The sequence below is a fragment of the Opisthocomus hoazin genome, chromosome 11, assembly GCF_030867145.1.
Source record: "Opisthocomus hoazin isolate bOpiHoa1 chromosome 11, bOpiHoa1.hap1, whole genome shotgun sequence".
In the NCBI taxonomy this organism is placed as follows: Eukaryota; Metazoa; Chordata; class Aves; order Opisthocomiformes; family Opisthocomidae; genus Opisthocomus; species Opisthocomus hoazin.
The window spans coordinates 15486649-15495514 of NC_134424.1; positions in this window are offsets into that span (position 1 = coordinate 15486649).

Here is an 8866-nt window from a genome sequence, read left to right on the forward strand (position 1 = left end):
CAAGGGGTGAACATGCCGTCATAGGTTATTCTGCTGTCATGCCTTTTATAGTCAGTAGGAAGGAATTGTGATGGAGCTGTGTGTCATGACCATGTGTGAATAAGTTATGCTCTGATGATTAAAGAACAAATAAAAAGGACCCTGCTTGAGTATTAAACAAACACGACCAAACAAGTCCCACAGGATTCACATCATGGCGGCTGAGAAGGGGCACAACAACCCTTTTCCCAGTGTTGGCTTCAATCATTTCAAAACCTGTATTCCCAGTTACACACCCCAGTTGTGTTCTAGCCAGGTACTGGAAATAATAATAAAAAAGGATAATACAGCCATTAAATAATTCATTAGGGCCAATGGCTGTTCTAGGATACATAAAACCCACCTGTGTGGTCCAGGCACACCTGCTGACCTCGGTCCTGCTGGTCCCAAATCAAGGTTAATTCACAGGGGTATCTTCCAAGGTTAGGGAAACCCAGCCTGCAGTCCATCCTAACTCAAATCATGAAGGAAACTTGTTAACATTGTCTATCAGTACTGTTCATCCTTCACCTAAAAAGTTGTGACCTGAAGTAGTGGGTGACTGCACTCGGCTAGAGGTGTACACTCAGCCTACACCGTGATAACCCATACATCTGTATGGGCTTCCCCAGGTGCTGCTGGGACCAGATTCAAATCGTGTTAGTGGGGGAGGCTGGGTGTATGTCAGGTGGACTCCATGCTTTTTGGCATTATTACGATGGGTGACTTCTTCAACACGGCTGAAGAAATGGTTATAAACATTTCTAAATGAGCAATTACAAATTAGTAAGTGACTGAAACTCACTTCCCAACAATTTCAGTAGACATCTGTGAAGATTTTAATAACTCTACTGTCAAAGTGGTATCCCAGCAGATGCTATTTTCCAGTATTGTTGAACTTAAAAGTTTTGAATGAGGTATTATATTTTGCATCATATCAAAAATATAAAGTAATCAAAGTCAAAACAGAACCCCTCAGTTTTGACAAAGTAAAATTATTCAGACAATCCAGTGTGAATTATTTTTCTTTGATATTTTTCTTCATTGAACATTTGGAAATTTTGGATCTTTGTTCCAATTTGGAATAAAGCCGTATTTCAAGACCTTGCATGAGATGGATCTCCTGTGAGAGCTCTAATTTGCATCTTTTTCTACCATGAATGAAAAAAAACCAAGGGGTGAACATTTGTTCCCCTGCTTCATTCACTGAGCCTTGTCAAAAGTGAGCTCCACTCAAGCAATAACTGCAGCAAACTTGTGCTTTATACCCATCATTCATATTTTCATATTCAAGGTGTGCAATCTGCATGCTTGCTGCGCCCTTCTTATGCCACTGGTATGTAAAATTCAAAGCTTCAGTCCCAGCAGAATGACTGAAGGCAGTTATTTCTGAAGGCAGCTATTTTTCCGTTCTTCCACCTCCTTTGTTAAACAGGAAGACAGTCCATGTAAAAACGTAAAAATAAAAAAGGTCAGAAACAGTGAATTTATGAAGGTATCACTGAGCCTATATAAAGCCAGGTGCAAAAAGCGAAGTTTTCTGATTATTGTAGACAGGGACAGCAGAGTGTGTCAGAAATAGGAGAAGGGTGACTTGAGTGGTCTTGGTGAAAATGTGCAATATCTTCCTCCTTCTCAGACATGGTGGAATTCATGCCAGTGATCACAAAGCTTGACGGCTACAAACATCTGAAGGCATTGTTGGAAGAGTGAGAAAACAGTTGCGCCTGAAAATGAAGGGAAAACTCAGTTACCCCCTGTTGTAGATTGAAAATCTGACAGAAGACAAAGAGCAGGCTTCAGGCAGCACAAAGCAAGAGGTATGGACTTCAGGCTTCCTGGAATTTAAATAAGGTTACTGAATAATACATGTTTATATTAGAGATCATTCTTAATTTGCCTGATTCAAATCTTTTGTTCCATTCCCTGCCCTGAATTGCTACAGAAGCCAGGAGCATCTCTCAGAAGCATGGGTGGCTTTCATGATGTGTCAAGCACATGGTGGGTACTGGAAGGGCGCTTTGCTTCACATATCAGCTAATGCTATGCAGAACATAAATAGGAATGAACAAATGAGCAGTAGGCAAAGAATAACAACCAGCGTCTTGGCTGCCTTTACAGGCACTGAAGACACAAAGGGATTTTTAATAGGGTTAAGAGTGCCCTAAATAAAGACTTTAATTCACCTCACTGTTAAATTTTAACATTGTCATTGTCCTTGAGGCAGTTCAGGTATCTTATAGGGGACTGCTCGTCTTTTGTGGTTGAGATTTGTAAATGAACTGCTTCAGAAACCTCGACTATATTTGTGACTGAATTCAGAAAAGGGCTCTTGGATTCTGAAGAATGAAAGCAGAGGAGAAAACTAATTAAAAGATGCATTTCTAATTAAAATTCTGGTCACTGTTAAGATTTATGTATTTTAACAATGAAGACTTACGGAGTATGTGTTGCCATTCTCCATCATGACAGAAATACTGAAATCCAGTTACCCTCATACCTCTTTGTGGCCATGGAAATCATAAAATACTGCCTCTATATTTCAATAGCAAAAAGGCATTTTGCACTGTGCAATGAAGTATGAACAATATTTACTTCTGGATTTGTAGGTACATAGTATGTAGCTATGTGTTTGCAATAGTTCATTTGCCTTAACCTGTCTGCAACATGAAACTCGTTAATTATGCATATTGCTGGTGCTGGCACTCTTAAAAAGTGATTAAAAGTCTGAAGTTTATGTCTCTGAAAGCATATCTGTCTCTAGAAAACCTGCAGAAGAGGCTTAAACCTAAAGATGATTTCAGGAGATCAGATCTACCAGATTAAATGATTCTGCACCAAATTCAGTGATGGCATAAACTATGCAAATCTTTTTTAAAGGCAATAGGCCTTATACCTGCTTATTCCACAGTTTGATTTGCTTCTCAGCGCTTAAGATGCTTGAAGAGGAATTCACATCTACACAAACTTACGAATCCAAACATGACAGACATCTTGATAGCTAACTGGAAGAATTTATTCTTTTGCATAATGACCAAAACACACTTTTTTTTTTCTCCCCCTTACCAAAGGATTTGTATCTGTTCAGGACAGTGTTAAAAATTTCTGTACTTTCCATGGATATCTTATACATTAGTCACAATCCTCCTAATGATTTTCCTAGGTCTCCCTTGCTGGCATTCTAGAATGTAAATATAAAAGTAGATTTAATTTTTTTTGCTTGAAAAGCTGTGAAAAGAGGAAGTGCTTATCATATTCAAAGATTAAAAATAATTTAGTACATACCAACTCAGTTTTGTACTGTGAAGGATAATACCATTCCCTAGGTCCTAGTCAATCTTGTCCACACAGAAGTTACGGTGTGTACTCCATGAGTGCTTATTTATCTAGAAGTCAAAAACATCAGACTTTTCAGAGGATCTATCCAGATAAACACATTACATTGTAAGCGCTTATGAGACTTTCTTTATGAAACAGAATAATGTGTTAGAAGTGTGACAGAGTAAGCTGTCTAATTATGCAGCTACCACATATAGCATGGGACAGGATGGAAATTTCTTTATCATCCTCTTTGAGTTCATACCAAATGAGTTTATCTTATGTTATATTTTTATTATCTTGTTTTCTTAATGGAGGCTGAGCCATCTTTACCAAAAAAGAAGGCAGCAGAGAGTGGGAGAAGGTGACAAATTTGTTATCCACCCACCCTTCTGGCAGATTTACTTCTGAGCCTTTCTCTTTCCATCACGATGGATCTGTGAATGATTTACTCTGTTTTTTTTGTTCAGGTAGGAACAGTAAGACCAAGTCTATGTACATCTGTTTTGAAGCAAATAAAGCATAACTCTATGCAATCAAGTCTTTGATGTTTTGAATCCAAGAATAGTGGAGCAGAAGGTGGTACAAGGGTCCAGAGGGGTAGTGCTGATGGTTGGAGCTTCAGTATCTCTGACATACAGAAACATCACCAGCACAGCAGGTACTTGCAATCTTCTCACAGTGAGGACATGCCCAGGGAAGTTCACAGCTGTACCAACTGCTTTGTGCTCTCAACGGCTTAATACGATCACGCACTCTTGATTCATGCTGACTCTATAAAGCTACACACTGCTTGCCCTTATTGGTGTCTAATATCTTTCATGGAAAAACTTACATTCAGTGTTCAGAACAGGTTCCTCCTGTCTGGAAACCTACTTTTTGGGCAGAGTCCACAGAGGTGGCAAAAGCTGCTTTAAAACACCTCTCTGACGTCTCAACTGGAGATGCACTGGGTCTTTTTTTGGTTGATTTGGAAACGGCAAAGAAAGAACCAACTTGAAATTACACCAGCAAGAATAAAATTCACCAGGAACTATTCTGCTGACAGATCTGTTTCGAAATACTGCGAATTCTGGCTGTGTCCCATCACTCTCCAAAAGCTGAAAAGAGCAGATGTCCTGAACTGGCTAAGCAGCGCGATGACTCCGCTATACCACAGGGTCACCAGATGTCCTCTGTAAGCAGCTTAGAGATTGCTTCTCAGTGCTGGGCCAGAGGAAAGAGTTGAGGATCTGGCACGGCTTTATAAATTATTTTCCTCATAACTGTATCCTGTGGTTTTCCTTTTCTCCACAAAACAGAGTTCTGTTTGAAAATAAAGCGTTTAAAATATACAGGCAGAGATGACTGTGCAGCCTCACTTTAGTTCAACAATCTCCAGGGTTAGTCCTTCTGCAAAGCCAACAAAGCTGGCCTCTAAACTGGAAGGAACCAGTTTTCTCTTGGCTGCCTGACCCAGATGTCATTAATTCTAGCTAAAAGTGCAAAGACTTTGGAGGAAGGAAGACAACAATACCTCTAAGCCATATAGTACTGGAAGAAGAGAAGTGGGTGGGGAACAAGCCTCAAAGGGATTACAAAACAAAGTGAAAAAAGTGTTGAGACAAAGAGACCGTAAGATGCTACCCTTGTGGGACAGTGAGAAATGGAGGAAAAAGTTCATTCTCAACGTATGTTACTCCAAAAATCCCAGGAAACCTTATGGCACGTGGACTCGTGGGCCTGGACCTTTCTGTCAGGTACGCCACTGCTGCCTAGCTTCTGCCGCCCTGCAGCCTGGGCTAACAGATACCAGCACCCACCATGAGGAAACCAGCTCAGCAGTTTTCTTTTCCGAACACTGTCCTGTCATGTCCCTCTTCCCCACATGCCAAACATTATGTTTAAAGTATTGAATGAAAGAACGCCGTGAAAATAATGAAATCCATGAAACTGTGACTGATAAGACAAAAATGCAGCATTAGCTCTGACTGTCCACAATTAAGTTTTCAGAGGCCTGACTGTTGACTGAAAATATTACCCGCTCATCTTCTCCTAGTTTTGTTTGGAATGGATTTGACAATTAGGGGTGATATTCCTTTGTCAAAACAAGCCTTTTGTTAAGTATTTAACAGGCGCTCTAGGGATTCTGGCAAACTTCTAAATTTTTGTACAGTTTATCTGGAGAAGAAACCTACATTTTATCAGATGGTGCTATAAACTGAGATGAAAAAACAATTTACTCTTGATTTTCTTGTTGGTTTCCTGATTCAAGAAAATAGTAAATTGGCACATGGGATGGAGGAAATCTAAACAGAGAAAAATGCTTGAAAATTTAGATCAATGCTAGAAAAAAAGTTTAAATATGCATAGTTAAATACATGTCTATATACACACCAGTATTTTTTTAATTGTATACAAATCTTGCATCATTTACATAAGTTTCTACATGCAAGATTCATATACATGTCTTACAACAAAGTTCAAAGACACATGGGACACCATCCCGTGCTGAATGCTGAAGTAGGAAGAAGCTGGAGGCTAAAATTCCCCATGGTTTCCCAGAAGGTCCACCATATCACAGCATTTTTAATGCATACTGTGCACACAAACCCAACACACACAGACTTATAACTGTGGAGGAGAAGTATGTTTATGGTAGAGACAAGCACAGCCAGCATAATCCATGTCACCTCATTTGGTGCCTTCTGGATCTTCAAGTGCATGCCGTGCTTTGAAAGTACCATGTGGCCTTGCTTTCAAGCTAGTATTTTTTCACAATGTCCATTTCCTCAGAAACACTGAAAAATGGCTACTTCTCTGGAGAACAACAACCCCCAAAGTAAAAAAAAAGGTATTTCATACAAGCAGGAAATTCCAATTAGTTTGATGCAAGAGATCCAGTGACACTAATGGGAGCTCCACCTCTGCCTTATGAGTGGTGCAGCAGATGAGTGGCTGCTCCTGTCAAAAGGGGAACATAAGGAGGCCTGAAATCTCTATAGTGAATCGGAGTAACCAATTTTTCAGTAGTTTAGTTTTAAAACCTGTAATTAAAGACTCATTTTGCATTCAGTTAAAGCAAAAGTACTTATAAATATAACTCTGACACATAACATCATCACAAGAACAGTATGATTGGCAATGGTTTTTTTTTTTTAAAGGCAGCAGATGTGTTCTCAGTGTAACAACAGGGCAACGTGTATAAATAACCCATAACTTAATTTCTGCAAAAGATATCGAGGAGTTCAAAGTAATATTTTTTCCTCTCTGTGAATCGAGTTTGGATAGGCATCTGAATGGCAGAAAATCTTCCCAGCAGTCAGACACTCTTTTTTCTTTTACTTTACTTGATCCACCCAAGAAGGAATATAGAAAAAAAAGGCTTAAAGTAGTTGTCACTTTGAAATTTTCCAGTGTTTTAATGAAGTTACAGAGTCTGGCAAAATTTGTTGAACTTTCCCTTTGAAAGTAAAGGTGGGCTCAACCTTCAAGGCAATTTCCCTAGGTTGTTAATACAGGTCTACTCCAAAGTTGTGTTAAGTGGCGAGGTAAGACTGGGTGTTCTTCAGATCCTTTTGACGTTTATAATTGTCCCTTTTCCTCTACAAACTGCTCCATAATTAGCAGGGTTTTTTTAATCAAAGACACAGAGAGAAGTAATATACCCCTCTCCTGCATATTCATGCTTAGTCCAGGAAAAACACCTTTTCACTACCTTTTTGGATAAGACAATGTATTTTCATTAGAAGAATGAGAAACAGATCAGAGGCAAACAAAACCTGAAATAAAGCTGCAGAGGGGACTCACTGATGGAAAAGGAGAGGACACAGACTGAGACAAAACAGCTAAGATAAAAGAGAACAGAAATGCCAGCATAAACAAAAATAGGTCAAAATTCAGAATTTCATGTCCTTGGTTAGAACATTTTTGAAGTCAACAGTCTTGCACTACATTTAAATTAGCATAAACAAGAGCAGGATTTGACTAAGATCGAGACTGGCACACTGAACAGTTAGTCTAGCCCTCACCTGTGTCTTCTGAGGGGTTTTAAGACCTAATCTCCTTTGGTTTTGTCAGTCCTTATCCAGGCGTAAGAGCAGAGCCAAGAGCTCAGCAACTGGTGGACTTTGCAGAATCTAGTGGGAACATTTTTGTGGCTGCTATTCCCAGAGCTTTGCTTTCTTAACAAAGGTTCTCTTTTGAGAATAATGCTTGAAAAGGACTGACGTCCTAAGAGAAATTGCCATTAAAAAGTTGATCTTGTGTTTTTCTTTGATGCAACTTTAAAGGTGAGATCTGCATGCCATTATGTGAGGACAGTAGTCCAGTCCAGGCTGGTTATGTGACTTGGCAATGCAAAGCTTCATATCAAGGCTTCAGTTCCTGGCTGCATGCATTGTTACACCCAGTGTTCTGCATGGGGAAACAACTGAAATGGGTTTGGCATATAAGAAGTAAGAAAGCCCAAGTGACTGGAGATTCCATGGATAAACCTACATTGTCTACAAAGGGAAAGCCTTTGGCATGCTAGATAATATTTGAGATTAATTAACAGTTTGTTTAATAAAGCTGCAGACAGACATGTTTAATCCAAACACCTTTGTAGAGCACATTTATATGCAGAGCTGTGGGCAATTACCAAAAGTATTATTCCATAATAAGAAAACAAAACTAATTTATGAAATAATATACATGTGTTAAGACATGAAAACAAAGAATAATATACACTTACTATAACATAAAAATAACTGTACATGCCAGACACTTTTGACAAGATCTCCTGGACACTTAAAAAGCACAATAAACATCTGTTTCATATCTGAATGCCAAACCTTAAAAAAAACCAAACCCACTTTTTAGGTGTCCAGCTCCTTATTTTAACTAAATTACCAGGTGTTTATAAAATATCATTCTCTTGTGAAGCTACAGTAAACAGGAGAGATACAAAACCCAGTAAATTGAGAACGCAGGCTGCGGCTGTTAAGATGTCATTGGTAAGCTTCAAACTGCTATGTTGGTATGCATTGGTGCAGTGACAGAAGTATACTGACCATGTGAAGGAAAAGTGAGTAAGTTTAGGAGAATAAGTAGAATTTCCAAACAACTTATGTTTAAACAAAGGAAAAAAAGGACAATGGAAAAGGAAACAAAGAGGACCTTTAGTTGAGGGTATCTTATGATCTTTACTGGAACGTACTATAATAAATGCTCTGGGCTGTAAAATGACACCATTCAGCACAGAATGAATTAAATTCAATCAGAACATCTTTTCTGATCATATGACTACATATGAGCAGTGTTTGTGATTATGTCTCTTTTTTTTTGGCAGAAAACAGCAAAACATAACACGGCATTGCTGCATAACATGGAAAACCTTCTTTTGCTTGTACATATGCAGATATACATATATCAAATTAGACAGTGGTCTGCATAAATTAGCAATGAAAAAAATACAGTAGCAGGATAAAGAGATCTAAGGAAATACATGCTGCTAGGAACACTAAGAAGGTTTTTCAGGACTATACTATCTCCGCTGAAGTTCCTTAAC